This window comes from Lotus japonicus, chromosome 3, assembly GCF_012489685.1.
Source record: "Lotus japonicus ecotype B-129 chromosome 3, LjGifu_v1.2".
Taxonomy (NCBI): domain Eukaryota; kingdom Viridiplantae; phylum Streptophyta; class Magnoliopsida; order Fabales; family Fabaceae; genus Lotus; species Lotus japonicus.
This window is the reverse complement of record NC_080043.1, coordinates 87,514,012-87,532,757: the sequence shown is the minus strand read 5'-3', so window position 1 is coordinate 87,532,757 and position 18,746 is coordinate 87,514,012.

The window sequence follows — 18,746 nt, the reverse complement described above, 5'->3', positions numbered from 1 at the left end:
TTGAATGAAAAACAGCATCGCCTTCTGGTTGAAGTTGATGTAATCTGGAGAACTACCCTTGGTCTCTGATTGATGCAGTTGAGTAGGATCTTGTGCCAGATTCTCAGTTTGGGGTGAAGGTCCATCACCTTGTAACTCGTCTTGCCCGGTTTGAAGGTGGTGTACAGGGCCTTGTTGACGATGTCCTTGGTGCTGGGTTTCAGCTTGGATTCCGTCAGTTGGAACCGATACCCATAAGCAGTTTCTGCTCCTAGCAGATTCACGAATGACTTCTCAGTGATGATGATCTTCCTGCCAAGAATGTGAGAGACCACCTGAGTGTCATCGCAGTCTGCGTGCTTCCAGAATTCCTTTACCAATTTCTCATACACCGGTCCTCGAAGTCGATTGAAGTAGTTTCCCCAACCTTGAGCTTGGACTTCAGGACGAAGATCAAACCCATTTGCAGCCAAGTTGTCGAGGTTGAATCTCCATTCTGCCAGGACTTGGAGTTCCTCAGGAGGAAATACACAGTGAACGGCACAGCCCCGTTCTGCAATAGGAACAACCTGCTCTTGAGCTTGAACTTGTTCTTGTGCCGGGTTCTCAGAGCCTCGTTGACCCGTTGCCAAACCGACTACCATTGAGGGAACTGAGGTGCATCTGCAGTAGATCGTCTGGTTTGTCTCACCATTTTGAAGAGGTTGAGGGTTTGAGGTAGAAGATGAAGTTTGAAGGATGAAGAGAGATCGAGAGAGAAATCAAGAAGGAGGCGGTTTTGAAAAGCAGAGAGTGCGAGAGTGAAAACCGGAAGTGAGAGAGAACGTGTGTGTATAGTGGGTTTTATCAAATAACCGTTGTTGATTCAAAAAGCACTTTAAGATCAACGGTTGAAAATTAAAGATATATAGTAACAGTAAAATACACAATCACACACAGGAGATAAGCATATCTACACGCAATCATAACAGACTGTCACACGGGCACAAGGAACTATGCATCAGAAATTCTGACGCACGTGTTGTTGTCTCAGCTTCAGAGTCAGTACCAGTGGGCACACACACTCTGATTGAGTTACCTTCTGGACTAGACATCTTCTGATCAAGAAGTATCATAGTCAGAGGTTCTGATCCATCTTCACTCTGGACAAAAGTCCATGTTTAGATTTTTCAGAATAAAATTAAATCTATCTTCAGCTAAGGGCTTTGTAAAGATATCTGCCCATTGATGGTCAGTATCAACAAACTTCAGAAGAAGTACGCCCTTCTGTACATAATCTCTAATAAAATGATACTTTACCTCAATGTGCTTTGCCCTTGAATGCAAGATAGGATTCTTACTCAATGAGATTGCAGCAGTGTTATCACAATAGATTGGGATATTGCTCTCAAGGATCTGATAATCCTCCAGCTGATGTTTCATCCAGAGCATCTGAGTGCTGCATATTGCTGCTGAGATATATTCTGCCTCTGCAGTTGATAGTGCAATGGTTGATTGCCTCTTGCTTGCCCATGAGACTAGATTGCTTCCCAGAAATTGACAATTTCCAGAAGTACTTTTTCTCTCTGTTCTATCTCCAGCATAATCAGCATCACAATAACCTGAAAGCTTATACTCTGATGTTTTCTTATACATCAAGCCAAGGTTAGTGGTGCCTTTCAGATACCTTAGGATCCTCTTAACAGCAGTTAAGTGAGTTTCCCTTGGATCTGATTGGAAACGAGCACATAAATGAACACTAAATAATATGTCTGGCCTAGATGCAGTTAAGTATAGAAGTGAACCTATCATGCCACGATAGAGCTTCTGACATACTTTACCACTTTTATCTTCTTTTTCCAGAATGCATGTTGGATGCATTGGAGTCTTGGTCACTGTAGATTCCAGCATATTGAACTTCTTCAGAAGTTCTTTAGTGTACTTGCTCTGATGGATATATGTTCCTTCTGGTGTTTGATCAACTTGTATTCCCAGAACGTACTTTAATTCTCCCATCATACTCATCTCAAATTCAGCCTGCATCATCTCAGAAAATTCTTTGCATAGAGATTGATTAGCAGAACCAAATATAATATCATCAACATAAATTTGCACAATTAAGATATCATCTTTATAAGTCTTGCAAAAGAGAGTTGTATCTACTTTACCCCTTACAAACTCATTCTCCAGAAGGAATGAGCTAAGTCTCTCATACCATGCTCTGGGAGCTTGCTTCAGACCGTAGAGTGATTTCTTCAATTTGAACACATGGTCTGGTTTCTTTTCATCTTCAAAACCTGGGGGTTGATGAACATAGACTTCCTCTGAGATATAACCATTTAGGAAGGCACTCTTTACGTCCATCTGATGTAGAATTATGTTGTGATTTACTGAGAAAGAAATCAATAGTCTGATTGCCTCCAGTCATGCTACTGGAGCAAATGTTTCAGTGTAGTCTATTCCTTCCTGCTGGCTGTAGCCTTGAGCAACTAGCCTTGCCTTGTTTCTGACTACATCTCCTTTCTCATTTAGCTTGTTTCTGAATACCCATTTCGTTCCAATAACATGGACATTCTCAGGCTTCTTCACTAAGCTCCAAACATCGTTCTTGGAGAATTGATTCAATTCTTCTTCCATGGCCAGAATCCAATCCTTGTCCTGAAGAGCTTCATCTATGGACTTGGGTTCAATTAAGGACACCAATCCTTTCAGACTCAGCAAGGTCTCTTCAGAGGGTCTGAAGGCAGATCTGGTTCTGACTGGTTCATCTTTGTTGCCCAGAATCAATTCCTTAGGATGAGCTGCAGTGATTCTGCTCTTCTTCAGAGTTTGTGAGTTAGAGGGACCAGCTTCTTCCTCTGGTTCATCTTCCTCTGGCTCAACTTCCTCTGGAGCTTTGCCTTTGTCAGAAACATTAATGCTTAAATCTGCAAACTTTTCAACTAGCTTTGACTGGTCAGAGTCAAGCTTATCATCAAATCTAACATGAATAGATTCTTCAATAGTCTTAGCATCAGTATTATAAAATCTAAAACCTTTAGATCTATCAGAATAACCAAGTAATAGACACTTAGAAGACTTAGCATCAAATTTATGCAATCTATCCTTAGTATTGAGAACATAACAAACACAGCCAAAAGGATGAAAATAAGAAATGTTGGGTTTTATGTTCTTCCACAATTCATAAGGAGTCTTATTCAGAATTGGTCTCACAGAGATTCTGTTCTGAATGTAACATGCTGTATTTACTGCCTCTGCCCAAAAGTGCTTAGCCATGCCAGTTTCTTGGAGCATGGTTCTAGCCATCTCCTGAAGAGTTCTGTTCTTCCTCTCAACAACACCATTTTGTTGAGGAGTTCTGGGACAGGAGAAATCATGTGCAATTCCATAGGAATCAAACAGACTCTCAAACTTGTCATTCTCAAACTCTCCACCATGGTCACTTCTGACACGCACAATTCTACAAGCCTTCTCGTTTTGCACTTGAGCAATGAAGGTAGAGAACACAGCATGAGACTCATCCTTGCGGGTTAGAAACTTTACCCATGTCCAGCGGCTATAGTCATCAACGATAACCATCCCATATCTCTTGCCACCTATAGACTCAGTTTTCACTGGTCCAAACAGGTCGATATGCAGAAGTTCTAACGGCCTTGAGGTTGAGACAACATTCTTTGCCTTGAAAGGGACTTTTGTGAATTTGCCTTTCTGACATGCTTCACAAAGAGCGTCTGAAGCGAACTTCAGATTGGGTAAGCCCCTGACAAGGTTTAGCTTGCTCAGCTGAGAAATCTTTCTCATACTGGCATGCCCTAACCGTCTATGCCATACCCACTGCTCTTCATTAACAGACAGAAGGCACTTCACATTCTGAGCCTCCAACTCAGATAATCTGATCTTATAAATGTTGTTCTTCCTCTTGCTGTTAAACAGAACAGAGCCATCGATCTGACTTACAGCCCGGCAGGACTTTTGATTGAATATAACATCATAACCCTTGTCAGCTAATTGACTTATAGACAATAAGTTATGTGTTAAGCCGTCTACCAATAAAACATTATCAATGCATGGACTACTATCTACACAAATAGTACCAGTACCAATAATTTTACCCTTTTCATTTCCTCCGAAGCCAACTTCGCCTCCAGGCTTAAGTTTCAGCTCTCGGAACATACGCTTTTCTCCCGTCATGTGACGCGAGCATCCACTGTCCAGATACCATGATTGGTGTTTCAGTGGAGCTATCAAGGATATCTGCAACATAGATAATCTTGTCCTTAGGTACCCACTTTCTGGGTCCTCTTTTGTTAGTTACCCCAGAGGTTCTGATCACCTTGGGTGTCTCAACATAATATTTTAAAGGAATATTTGCATGATATTTAGTCATAGAGAAAGATCCCTTTTTAAGAGGGTTTTTAGCAACTTTAGCAGGTACAGGATCAGGCAATATGGTACCAGAGGGAACAAAGCATTCATACAAGGATTTAGCTTTAGACACAGAAGGCTCATTTCTAATTGGTTTAGAATAGCCAATGCCATGCATTCCATTTCTGCTTACGCCATAGATCATTGAAGCCATTAAGCTTCTATCTACGCTTTTAGCCAGGAATCTTTGAAAAGATTTTTCATACTTAGATTCATGCTTACTATCAGAGGCATCGCAGGCAATAACTTCTTCTAACTTAGCAATTTGATTCTTAAGCACAGAGTTAGAATTAACTAAAGCATGGTTATCATTTTTCAAATCAGATATGATTTTCTCATGTTCAGAAGGAGTTTTAGAAACAGCAGATAAGGTCTTTTTCAGCTTCTTATGCTTAGACAATAAAGAGTTATACTTATCCATGATATCAGACAAAGCATGTTTCAGTTCAGAGGTAGAGAAAGAAGCAAATACCTCATTTTCATCGTCAGAGTCTGGATCTCCTTCTGATTCTGAGTCAGAGTCAACAGCTTCCTTTGACTCTGCTCCTTTGTCTTTGACAATGGCCATGAGTCCTTGGACTTCACCATCAGAGTCAACATCCTCTGACTCTGATTCATCGAATGTCACCATCAGACTCTTCTTGGTCTTGAAGTGCTTCTTTGGCTTCTTGTCTTTCTTCAACTTTGGACAATCACTTTTGTAGTGCCCAGATTCTTTGCACTCAAAGCATGTGACTTCCCTGATTGAAGACTTTTTCTGGCCTGAGGACTCATACTTGCCTTTTGCCTTTCCAGAGCCTTTGAACTTGCTCTGCCTGTGCTTCCAGATGCGGTTGAGTCTCTTGGAGATCAGAGTCAGCTCATCTTCATCAGAATCTTCTGATGCCTCTTCAGATTCTTCTTCTTCAGCTTGAAGAGCCTTTGACTTCTCAACCTTAGCCTTTTCAGATTTGGATTTCAAGGCTATGGACTTTTTCCTCAGATCTTGCATCTCTGAGCGCTTCATCTCATGGCATTTCAAAATGCTGATGAGTTCTTCTAAACTCATATTCTCAACGTCTCTCGTGAGCTCTATTGAAGTCACCAAAGGCATCCAACTTTCAGGAAGACACCTGATGACCCTTATGACATGATCTTTTGTTGTGTAGCTCTTGTTGAGAGGACGTATGCCAGCTACAAGCAGTTGAAATCTGGAGAACATTTCTTCAATGGACTCATTTGGCTCCATGATGAAGGATTCATACTTTTGGATCAAAGACAATGCCTTTGATTCTTTGACTTTCTTGTTTCCTTCATGAGACATCTTCAGAGAATCAAAAATGCCTTTAGCAAACTCACGATCTGTAATCTTCTGGTACTCCTCATAGGAAATAGCACTTAGAAGAATTGCTCTTGCTTTGTGATGTTGTGAGTACAGCTTCTTTTGATCTGCAGTCATCTCTGACCTTGGGATCTTCTTGCCATCTGCATCAACTGGACGCTCGTAGCCATCCACAATAATATCCCAGAGATCTGCATCGAAACCCAGAAAGAAACTTTCCAGTCTATCTTTCCAATACTCGAACCTTTGACCATCGAACATAGGAGGCTTTGCGTTGTAACCATCTCTTTGAGTTTCACTGGTGGTGGCAGCCATTGTTTTTCACACCGGCCCGGATCACTGAACACTGTTAGGTGTGGTAATCAGAACTTGCGCTCTGATACCAATTGAAGGTATGAAAAACGGTAGAAAGGGGGGGTTTGAATAACGTTTTCAGTACAAAACTACCACCTTAAAGATTTTGACAAATCTTTCGAGAACTTAAATGCTAAAGATAAGAGATAGAAAAGCACACAAGGATTTTATCCTGGTTCACTTGATAAATCACTCAAGCTACTCCAGTCCACCCGTTAAGGTGATTTCTTCCTTCTTAGAATGAAGGCAATCCACTAATCAGGTAAGAGTTACAACTGCACTTGAAACCTACAAGTGACTAACAATTACACTGACTTAGCTCACACTAAGATTCACTCTCTTAGTCTTCTCTAGGATCCGATCAACCTTGATCTCCTAAAGGAACTACCACTAAGATTCACTCTCTTAGTCTTCTTAAGGATACTGACCTACCCGGTCCCTTAAGGAAAATCAAACAACTGTTTGAGGTTGGTGTTTACAAGGGTTTGCTTCTAAATAAGCTGAGTGTAAACTAAATAAATTACAAGATGAAAGAAGGCTTAGAATATTTTTGAATATGTCTTGCGCGTGTGTATTGCTTCTTGCTATTCTTCTTGCCGCTTCTTTCAATCTTCAGCCTCTATATATACTCCAAGGATTAGGGTTGAGCGTTGCATGGGAAATGCTACCGTTGGAGGGCAGTTCTGGAAAATCCAGCTTCTGCTGTGGCTGAGAACGTTAGGTAGGTCGTCAGGAAGGTACACTTGCTTTTGTACTTGGATAGCGACTTGACCTTTTAACCTAGGAGACTTCTGATCAGGGGAATACTTCATATTGGAACTTGTGAAGCCGGTTGATCAGAGTCAGAGGGAAAGCACAGATCCTCTGACCATTGTATCTTCTGATTCTGAACTCAGAGGGAAGAACATGGCCTTCAGAGTTTCTTGCTTCTGGACTTCAGAGTTTCCACTATTCAGCTTCTGGATCTTCAGAGTCTTCTACACCATCAGAACATCTGAACCTTCAGTGTTTCTTGGCTATCAGAACTTCTGGATCTTCAGAGCTTCTAGCGACTGAGTCCTCATCAGAGTTTGTATAGCTTCAGAACTTCTGAAGCTTTTCCACTGTTCATACTGAACATGGTGAATGCGAAAGCGTTGCTTGGGTTACCCTTTATACACAGTGCTTCTGATTTGTGTGAGATTGAGTTGAGGTCAGAGCCTGTAAATAGCACACTCAGAAAAACACGTTAGAGTACCACAATTGTTCATATCAAAAGGTTAACTTGTAATCATCAAAACATAGAGTTGTACTACTAGATCAAAACTTGATCTTACACACAATTAGTTCCCCACAAGCACAGATTCCGCTTGGAGGCATGGAGTAAGTGCTCGAGGATGCACAAGAACCAGATGAACACGGTCTTCTCATGGTTGAAGGACACGAACCAGAAAACCCAGGAAATCGCGTGAAAGAAGAAGAGGATTCGACGGAGAAGACAGGAAATCGTGTGAAAGGAGAAGAGGATTCGATGGACAAGAAGGAAAGATAGGAAGAAATCGACAGAGAAGATGAAGAAGGGAAGAAATCGATGGTGCAGGTGCAGCCTCAGTTCAATGGAGAAGGGAAGAGGGAAAGGGAAAGAAGATGGTGAACCCTAATTTGGATTTGGGGATTTTGAAGGAGTAAAGTTTAATTAGGTTTTAGGGTTAATTAGTTTTAGGATTATTTAGTTTAGTTAGGGTTAAATCAGAGGGCTTAATTATAATTTTTAAAAGAATTTTTTTTTTATTTAAATGCCATGTCATTTCATTAAATGACGTGGCACGACCACGTGCACGGCTGCCGGAGCTATACCGGCGGCAAGGACGGTTTCCGTACAAACACTTGAGTCTGAGGATGGGGTTAGGAAGATTTTCCGGCGAGGGACGGAAACCAGATCTCGCTCAAAGTTCAGGGACGGTGAACACATTTAACCCTATTTTTTTAAGACTAGCTTTGAAGGTGGCGTCTCTAGTGCAACTACGGACTGGGTCTTGCATCATACAAGAGAGTAAATTACTTGCTATAACAGGTTTGTCTACCTATTGTAAAAAAATTGAAAAAAAAAACAAAAAGGAAGTTTACAAAAGTATCCTTTAATATTCTCCTCTCTACCCTTCTCTCCCCCACCATGCACTGAACCTCTCTCCCCCACCATGGACTTGTATACCACCATGCCGTCGGAGCCCGGCCTCTTCCTGCCGGAATCCTTGAGTGCAATTGCACCCTTCAATGCCTGCTCACCAGCGCCGCCACCACCGGCGAAGGGAACCACCAGAGATCTGGTGTTTTTGACCCTGATATAGATCAAATCTAGATCTAGTGTTGATGATTTTGACGCAGGTTCGGAGAAGTCTTGATGTTGGTGGTTCAGTGCGAAAATGAGAAGTCAGTATCCTTCCCTACCGACGACATCTCTTTCCCATCGCCGGAAACGACCGACGCCAGCCACTACACTCTCTACGATCTGACTTCGCACAAAACCAGAAAGGGAAAAAAACAGGGTTGTTGTGGGTGGTATGATTTCAGCGTCTTTTGCTTGCAGATCTGGGGGTTCGTTTTGAAATCTTCATTCCGATTTCGAATTGGAAACGTCAATAAGGATTCGGTTCAAATCAGGGAGGTATGGAACGATTCGCTTTGATCCGTGAAATCATTGACAATTTCAAGCCATGGATACCGAGTTCCAAGGTGTGGTTCCGGCGCGGCGCGGCGCGGTGGCAGTGGTGGCACCGTCTCTATTCCCTCCCCACCGTCAAGGAGAGGTGATGTGATCTTCTGTGTCCCAGTTTGGGGCCAGAAAGTTGAGGGGCTTTCGTGTCATATCAAAAATAAAATTCAAATAAAATAAAAAACACTTAGACAGGATGAGTTGGTCTCCAGTTCCTGATCGCACCGACATAGTCTCATCCAACGGTTGAAACTTGTGTTGCACCGGTGCCATACTTAAAACGTATTGCATCTTAGACAGCGCCAGCTTTGAAGTCCAAATTCAGCATATATAGCAATAATAATAAATTATAGCGGAATTAATCTTAAGCCATGTGATGAGTACACCCATGCAAGTTGGCAGGGGCGGATTTACCCCCGGCTAGCCTGGGCCTTTGCCCAGGCTTTGGGAAAAAATTTCTTTTTTTCTTTGGACCAAGTCAGTTTTTGGGTCAAAAAAATGGGCAAAATTGAAAGGTTATGGCAGAGAGAGACTTGAGAGACAGAGAGAGTGTGGTCTGTGTGGCCTGTGGGTGGACGGTTTGTCAATTTGGTTGTGAGATTGAGAAGAACTGAAGAAGGATGTGCACACATGAACAATCGGTTATAGAAACTTTACCAGGTTTGGAAATGGAATGAAGATAGACATATCCAGATCTGTTTCTTTTGCTTGTTGAAGAAAGCTAATTTACCGAATACCTAGGGATGCATTCATTATTGTTGTTTACTTTACTTTACTCATCTCAAAAAAAAACTTTACTTTACTCAATGCATTACCTTCTAACAACTGACACTTAATCTAACAGCTGGCAGCACTACTTCATGTGCCTTGTAGCTTCAGCCGTTTATCCTTGCTTGTATCTAGTCTTTGAGCATTGGCCTTTTTTAATGGAACACTTTATTAATTGATAAAACAAAAGACAAGCCTGAAGCTTGAGCAAAAGAAATGGGCCTTGTATTTGAACGTCTTATTTAAAATTAATATAAGGGTCATTATATTGTTTTTATTATTAAAGCATTTTTTATATGAAATAATATATAAAAAACAATCTACTATTATAAATAAAAATGTTTATAATAATTATATGTAATTTTTTTACTTTTTTTGTGTATTTTATTTTACAAATCACACCGCAACAGTCATGACTCACATCCGCAGCAACCGTAGCAGCAACTGTGAGTCACAGTCTGTGACAACAACCGCAATTTAAAACCCTACGATTGATGGCTATATGCCTTCTCTGTCAGCCTTCTACTAACCTGCCCAATTCTTGTCACATTTTTAACTTTTGATCAGATTTAATATTAGTAAAATAGTGATATTGGTTCCAACTTTTTCCAAGTATATAATTTGTTAATGTGATGAGACTCTCTATATGTTTGGGTTGAGTGTTTAATTGAGAATGAGACATATTTGTCATTGCAACAAATTATGCACGGTGCAACACCGCAATGCCCGCAACCGCAACGCCTGCAACACGACCGCAATTCGAAACCCTAGTTTATAAGAGTTGTGGACAATTAGGCTTAGGTTTAACCTTGCCCAGGCTCCACACAAATCCTGGCTCCGCCACTGCAAGTTGGGGAAGTAGGCATGATAACCCGCCAGTACTAACCTGCACTGGGAGAAAAACCGTATCTGAAAGCATTGGTGAATGGAAAGGGTCATCAGCCGTGGGTGCTGAAGAAAGGGGGGGGGATACAAAATGGAGCAGCAAAGCACTCCCCTGAGGACGTGAATAATCAGGTGGAAGAAGAGTGGCAAGGGGCCAGGATCAAGGTTAAAGAAGCGGAAGAAGACTGGATGAAAAGAAGCCTTATTGGAATAGTCAAAGATGTCATGAATATACAAAAGCTGCAAGATAGTTTCATCTTGAGGGACCATGCATTGGTGCAAATTAGATACATGGGCGATAACCTTGTGCTCTTAACGGGGCCAGAAGATATGGATCTGGTTCAGAGTCTGAAGGATGCAGGGGAATGGATCTTTGATATTTTTGAATCGTTACATCCTTGGTCTCCAAACCACCTCTCCGGATACAGATGCACGTGGGTGAGATGCGAAGGCATTCCGATTAATCTATGGTCAGCAGAATGTTTTGAGCAGGTGTTTCTCCCAATTGGAAAAGTGCTCTCGATGGACGAAAAAACAACTTCTTTTTCAAGAATTAATTTTGCGAGATTAAAGGTTAGAACAACAAGAATGGAGCCTCTGATGTATTACAGAAAGGTTATGATCAACAATGTTCTTGTTGGGGTGAGATTCATGGAGGAACTTAGTAGTCCTTGTTGTGTGTGTAGTTGGCCAAATGAGGAGAGGGAGGTTAGTTCCGATGAAGGAGGGTCGTGTTCGGAGATTGGAGGAGATGAGTATGATAGTTTTGCTGCTGAGTCTGAACGTGACGAGACTGACGGGGAAGAATTGGGGGACTCCGGCAAGAAAGGAGAAGAGGGACAGTCGAACGGCGAAGAGGTGGGCCATGGTGGAAGTGCATTAAATGTTGAGGGGCAATTTCAATGTGATGGCGTTACCAATGCTGAGAATATATGTCAGCCCGAGGGAGATTATGATTACGCCGCTGGCAACGGCAAAAGTGTGTTTAATGGGAACAGTACCTTGGCCTTAGATATTGTGGGGTCACAAAGGCATGAAACATGGGGAGATGAAAGGGCTTCAGAACAAGAGGGAGATAAAAGTAATTCAAACAATGAATCTGGTGGGAGCAGCGACATGTTGGGCTTGGGCTATCCAAACTATAGTAAAATTACCAATAAGGAGATAGACATTGGAGCAGAATCTGGATTGGGCCAGTTCTTGAATTCTAATGTGAAATGTGGGCCTATTTTGGAGAGCAGGGAAAGGAGGCCCTGTACGAATGCTTCTGAAGACATTAGGATACATGTGGTTGAGAGGAGCAGAGGTGAGACTGAAAGAGATAGAGCAGCGGAAGAAGAGAGGGTGGAGGATAGTCAACATGAGGAAACTAATCGACGTCTCACATATCCTTACCCTTCTGCACTTAATCTAATCGAGAGGTCGAGCGAAGAGGATTTGGAGTCAGAGCAAGAATTAGAGGAATCAAGTGTAAACAATTGCTGCACAGATAAAGAATTATCTCCTTCGTCGGCGGGTTTGAAAGGTGTTTTAAGGGCTCCAATCAACCTCCATGGAGGCTTAGGCAGCTCACTACCCGCCGACATATCTGGTGGTGGTGTTCCCTGCAGCTCGACTAGGACGAGGCGTAAGGAGATCGGAAAGGTGAATTCTCTAAGCAACTCAGTGACTGATTCAGGTATCCTAAGCCGTAATAAATTCTTTTGGCTGAGAAGACATGAAGATGAAGCAAAACAGATAATTGAGGTTGGAAGACAGATTGGTGTGAACATTAATGGTAACCAGGATGTGGTCATTCAAAGGCTGGTGGCTATGGAGAAAAGGGACATGGAGGAAGCCAGAAACTCAAATAAGAGAAACGGTAGCAGGGGTGAAGTAGGAGCCAGATGAGAATTCTTAGCTATAATATCAGGGGCCTCGGAGGCAGACTAAAGAGGCGGGCTATCAGGAATATTGTAATTTCAGAGGAGGTGGAATTCTTAAGCATCCAGGAAACAAAATGTTCTGAGGTTAGTAATGGCTTCTGTGCTAATTTATGGAGTGATTGTGATTTGGATTGGAGAATGTTGCCTGCAGTAAACAATGCTGGGGGTCTGTTATGTATCTGGAGAAGGAGTATTTTCTGTTTAGAAGATTGTTTTTTTGGGTATGGATTTATGGGATTAAAGGGTAAATGGAAAGGGGTTGAGTGTGTACTTGTAAATGTATATTTTTCATGTAATATAGAAGAGAAGAAGAGGTCTTGGGAAGAACTGATTGATATGAAAGTTAGAAGTGGGGTCAGTGTATGGTGTATTATGGGAGACTTCAACGCAATCAGAGAAGCAAATGAGAGGAAAGGGGTACACTCAGGCAGTAGAGTGGGGCAGAGTGAAATGAAGGAATTTAACAGATTTATAGAAAGAATGGAAGTGGAGGACGTCCCTATTGTTGGAAGAAAATATACATGGTATAGACCGAACGGACAATCGAGAAGCAGGTTGGACAGGTTCTTAGTTTCACAAGAATGGTGGTCTCACTGGCAAAATAGTGCACAATTCGTGTTAAACCGAGATGTGTCCGACCATTGCCCATTGATTTTGAAAGAGTCAAATATTGATTGGGGGCCCAAGCCGTTTCGATGTAAAAATTGCTGGTTGACTATGCAGGAATTTCCTAAATTGGTATCAGAACTGTGGTCTGGAATGGAAGTTCAAGGTTGGGGGGCATTCGTTCTAAAAGAAAAACTGAAGAAACTGAAGGTTGAATTAAGAAAGTGGGATAAAGAAAAGGTAGGTGATCTGCAAAAGAAAAGTCAAGAAATAGTGCTAAAAATAAATGCTCTGGATCTAAAAGAGGAGATTGAGGGGCTGGTGCAAGATGAGATAGAGCAGAGAAGGAGATTGTTAACTGAATTCTGGCAGGTGGCTAACATGAATGAGACCCTGCTGTATCAAAAATCCAGAGAAAAGTGGGTCAAGGAAGGCGATGCTAACACCAAGTTCTTCCACGGTGTGGTAAATTGGAGGCGTAGAATTAACGCGATAAGGGGGCTGAATATTGATGGGAGGTGGGAGGAAGACCCGGGGGTAGTTAAAGGCTATGTGAAGAACTTCTTTGAGGAAAGATTTAGAGATAAGGCCTGGAAGGGGATGCGTTTGGAGGGAGTCCCATTTGACAAAATAAATGATGAGGACAACCGTAACTTAGTAGCGAGATTTGAATTAATGGAAGTTAAAGAAGCTGTGTGGGAATGCGGAAGTGACAAAAGCCCGGGCCCGGACGGGTTTAACTTTAGATTCCTCAAGAAATTCTGGGACTTAATTAAAGAGGATGTGATGCGGTTGATGGATGATTTCTACAATAATGGTGTATGGCCTAGGGGTGGGAATGCAACATTCATTACACTTGTCCCTAAATCTGATTGTCCGGCATCTTTGTCAGAATTTAGACCCATTTCATTAGTGGGTTGTCTTTATAAGATAGTATCCAAGGTCCTCTTTAAAAGGTTGAAAGCTGTGTTGCCAAAAGTAATTGATGAAAGACAGACAGCATTTATAGGTGGAAGATCTATGCTTGATAGTGTTGTTGTCGCTAATGAGATCGTGGAGGAAGCAAAGAGAAAGAGGAAAAAGTGTGTTGTGTTCAAAGTCGATTTCGAGAAGGCATACGACTCTGTATGTTGGGACTTTCTGTATTACATGTTGGGTAGGTTGGGATTCTGCCAAAAATGGATTTCATGGATTAGAGGATGTATCCAATCAGCCTCGGTATCAGTGCTGATCAACGGGAGTCCAACGGGGGAATTTAAAATTGAAAGAGGATTGAGGCAAGGGGATCCCCTTGCCCCCTTCCTTTTTTTGCTGGTTGGAGAGGGTCTAAGCGGAATGATGAGGCAGGCCTTGAATTTGAATCTGTTTTCGGGTTATAAAGTCGGTAATGGAGGTGTGGAAGTGGCTCTATCTCAATTCGCAGACGACACATTATTTTTTGGAGAAGCCTCCTTTCGAAACATTCTGGTTATGAAGAGCATTCTGCGTTGTTTCGAACTTATGTCTGGACTCAAAGTTAATTTCTATAAAAGTATGATTGCCGGGATAGGATTGGAGCAGAACGAAGTTCTACGATTTGCAGCAGTCCTTAATTGCAAAGTGATGAACCTTCCCTTCATTTACTTGGGTATCCCTATCGGTGCAAATCCGAGACGTAAGACTACATGGGAACCGGTGGTCTCGAAATTCAGAAAGAGATTGGCAAATTGGAAATATAAGTCCCTATCATTCGGTGGCAGAATCTGTTTGATTAGGAGCGTCTTATCTTCACTACCTCTGTTCTATTTATCATTCTTTAAAATACCGAAGGGTGTTGCACATGAATGTAAACAAATTCAAAGGGATTTTCTTTGGGGGGGAGGTAAGGGAGAAAGAAAGGTGGCGTGGGTTGGCTGGGAGAAGGTATGTAGATCCAAGGAGCAAGGTGGATTAGGAATAAGAGATATAGAACTCTTTAATAAGGCACTATTGGCAAAATGGAGGTGGAGGATTCTCACTGAAAGGGAAAGTCTCTGGTGTAGGGTGTTGTCTTCTAAGTATGGGGAAGTGAGGGGGGGTGAGGATAGGATATGGGGAGGGAGTACCTCAAGTTGGTGGAAGGATGTGTGGGGTAGTAATGGGACATATGGAGAGTGGTTTAAAAATCATACCTGTCGAACTGTAGGGGATGGGAAGAGTACACTGTTTTGGGAGGACGAGTGGTTAGGAGAAGGCCTGAGTTTGATGTAGCAGTTTCCTAGGTTGTATAACATATCTTTACAGCAGAAGAATAAGGTGGCTGATGTTGGGATTTGGAGGGAGGGTCGTTGGGACTGGAAACTTACATGGAGAAGGGAGTTACGCTCTAGGGATGAAGAGATGATTCACAACATACTGTCAAAAATTAATCTTTTTAATCCGTGTGTTAATGTGCAGGATACTTGGAAATGGATAGATACAACGAATGGTGTATTTTCAGTAAACTCAGCATTTCACATTCTGAATGATGGTGATAGTGCAGAGGAAAATTGGATATTCAAGTTGCTGTGGAAAATTCCTGGCCCATCGAATGTGTTAGCTTTTGGGTGGAAAGCGCTTCTTGGCAAAATTCAGACAAGAGAGAATCTTGTGAAGAGGAATATAATCCCTGCAGGTCGGGAGAGCATTTGCATCTTCTGTAATGAAGCAGAGGAATGTTCGAATCATCTGCTGTTTTCTTGTAAATTTGCATGGAGAGTCTGGACATCATGCTACCATTGGTGGGGTATCCAATCGGTGAATCCGAACGATTGCAGAGGACATTTTGAGCAACACCTTCATCTGATTAATTGTAGAAATAAAGAGGGTTGGCTGCTGGTTTGGTGCACAAGTATTTGGTCCATATGGTTGCTTAGAAATGAGATTATTTTCAAAAATGCAGAACCTGATTTGGTTAAGCTTGTGGAGGCTATAAAGTTTAGATCCTGGAATTGGTTGAGATACAAGACCAAAGAATTCATCTTTTCCTTCTATGAATGGAGCAACTGTCCTAAAGAATGCTTGGGTGGAGGATGCTTAAATTAACATGCTTTATTATTGTTGGTTTTGGAAATTACTGGACATCCAGAGTATAACCGTTGGAAATTTAGTCAGGGGATGCAATTCAGGTCTAGATTTATATTTATCCTACTCTGAATTCAAAGGAAGGGGAGACATTGGATGTGTGATAAAGGGAGATAATTTGAAGTATTACTAGTATCCTGATGATTGCTGGCAGATTGGAAATTATGGAGAATTCATTGGGTTTTGGGCATATATTGTATTGGGCTCTACTTGAAGATTTCATTTTAATCTTAGAGAACTTGTACTCTTTTTCCTTACTAGGTTTTCCCAAGGGGGTTTTGTCCTAGTAAGGTTTTTATGAGGCTTGTTCTCTAAGATTTTTCTTCAAGGAGAGGTGGGGGTATCTTAGTAGTAGATGGATCTTTGTCTACTATACTGTTAGTCATCGATTATTCCTCTTTTCTTTTGTCTCTCTCTTTGTATTGGGTTGAAGTACCCCTTGTACTTCATCTTAATATATTCTTTTTTGCCTTTCAAAAAAAAAAATAGTCTGGTTTAACCCATTTAATAAAAAATAGTAGGTTTAGGTATTTAAAAAAGTTTGATTTTCTAAAAAATTAACTAAGCGTTTGGCCCAACTTTTTTGCAGCTTTTAAGATACTTTTAAGTTTAAGCTCAAAATAAGATCTTTAAAAAAAAAAGACAAAAGTTGTTTGTCAGTTTTCATTTATTAATAGCTTAAAAGCTACTTTTAAGTTAAAAGCTGTTTGGTAAAATATTTTTGAAAGATCAGCATCAATAGTTTCTGTCTGATTATTCCAACCCAAGCCAGTTTCTTTACCGTAGTTATTTCCAAGTAAGCCAATCAAGCCTAAAATTATCCATCATATTCCTCAATTGCTTTTGAGCATAGCTATTAGTGATGCGTTTTTCAAATTCGTCACGTATTTATTCCCATTTCTTACTTTTAAATGATATTTCCGGTTTTCCACACTTACGAATCTCATCCATACAGAGATCAAAAGTAAAACTTTGGTAATGTATGGTATCCACTTTGCATTTTTCCGACTTGATTCAGAATTACTCACACCCTCTTTCAAAGTGGTATCCATAGGCTGCAATGTATTTGAAATCACTAGTCATCCAACTTTCAAATTAAGCTACTAACCGTAAACTACTACATGTGCATTTAGGGAAGAGATCTGCGTACTATATGAATGACTGATTTTTATATTTTCTATTGCTAAGTTATTGGTCCTTGAAAGACCAAAACTCAAATACATGAAGCAACTATGATTGGAGTAGTATTATATGGAAGAAAACACAAAACACCCCAAATATGGAAAATCAACGAACACAGCCCGTACCACCAACAATGAAAAGAAAGAAAAAAACAATTAATTAAGAACTAGGACGAACACAACTTGCAACCAACAATGGAAAATCAACGAACACAGCCCGTACCACCAACAATGAAAAATCAAGAGCCAAGAAAAACAGCCCCACTAACAAGAAAAATAAGGACGAACACAGCTCGCAACACACAAAAAAACGCCCCAACACACCAGCATGGTAGAGCCACGTACACAACAGAAAACAAAGAGAGCAACGAAGAGAGGGAAAAAAAAGAGAAACATACCAGAGGAGCTCAAGAGGGACGATGAGAATGATGGAGGCTAACGAGAACGTGTTGCAACTTGCAAGGTAGAATAGGGTTAACACTCTTACACTCTCAACAACTTATTAGAAAAAAGATCCCTTTTTTAACTTTTTCCTTAAAAGTTACTTTTTTTATATTTCTTTGTAAAAAAATAAGTAAGTTAATTTTTAAGATCTTATTAAAAATTGTGTTTGGCCCAACTTTTACTTAAAAGTAACTTAAAAGCATGTTTAATCTTATTATCCCACTGAGTTATTAGTTTGATGTTTATTAGCTAGTAAGTCTACTGATCTCTTTAAGAGAGTATTTTCTTTTAAATAGACTAGTATGTCAGGTTAGATTGTCTAAAAGTCCAGATCAAACCTTTAAATTTGACGTATGACAAACCACAACCATACTTGAGTCGCGGAATTAGTATGAAAGTTCAGCTTGAACCGCACAAAGGCTATCTAATCTAGCATATTTCCACTCCTATATACAAGCTACACGGGACTTGGCAAAGGGAAAGCCAGACTATTATAATTTAAATATTAATATAGTAAAGAAAAATGTACATGCATAGATAGTGATAAGTCATAATCAATCAGGTTTTAAAGACGTGTTACATAAATTAATCAAATTAAATAAAAAACCTAACTTTTTACATCTTTAAAATCTAATTGGTTGATTGTGTAATATTTTCTTACATTGTCGGTACGTAGATATTACTCTCTATGATAAATAAACAAATTATTAATATATATATGTGTGTGTGTGTATAGTAAATTATTAGTATTTAAAAAACATGTATGAAAAAATAGGTACAAAAATAATTATCAAATTTAACTATTTAATATTACACCAAAATCTTACTATTTCAATTTATTAGAAAATCATATTTTTGTTCCGTATAAAATATATAATATTATGGGTTAGAGGCTTTATTTTTGTATTCAGTTCCTACCCTTTATTTGTATTTTTTGACGTTTCCTACCTTGTTTATATTTTTTTCAAATGTTAATTTTACTTACAGAACAGAAAGAAATAAATGGTATTTTTTGATGTACAAAAAAAAGAAAGAAGTAAATGGTTAGCAATGGGTTTTGGCCCACGTGGCCCATGACAGATATAATTCATTTTTTGGGTGCTTAA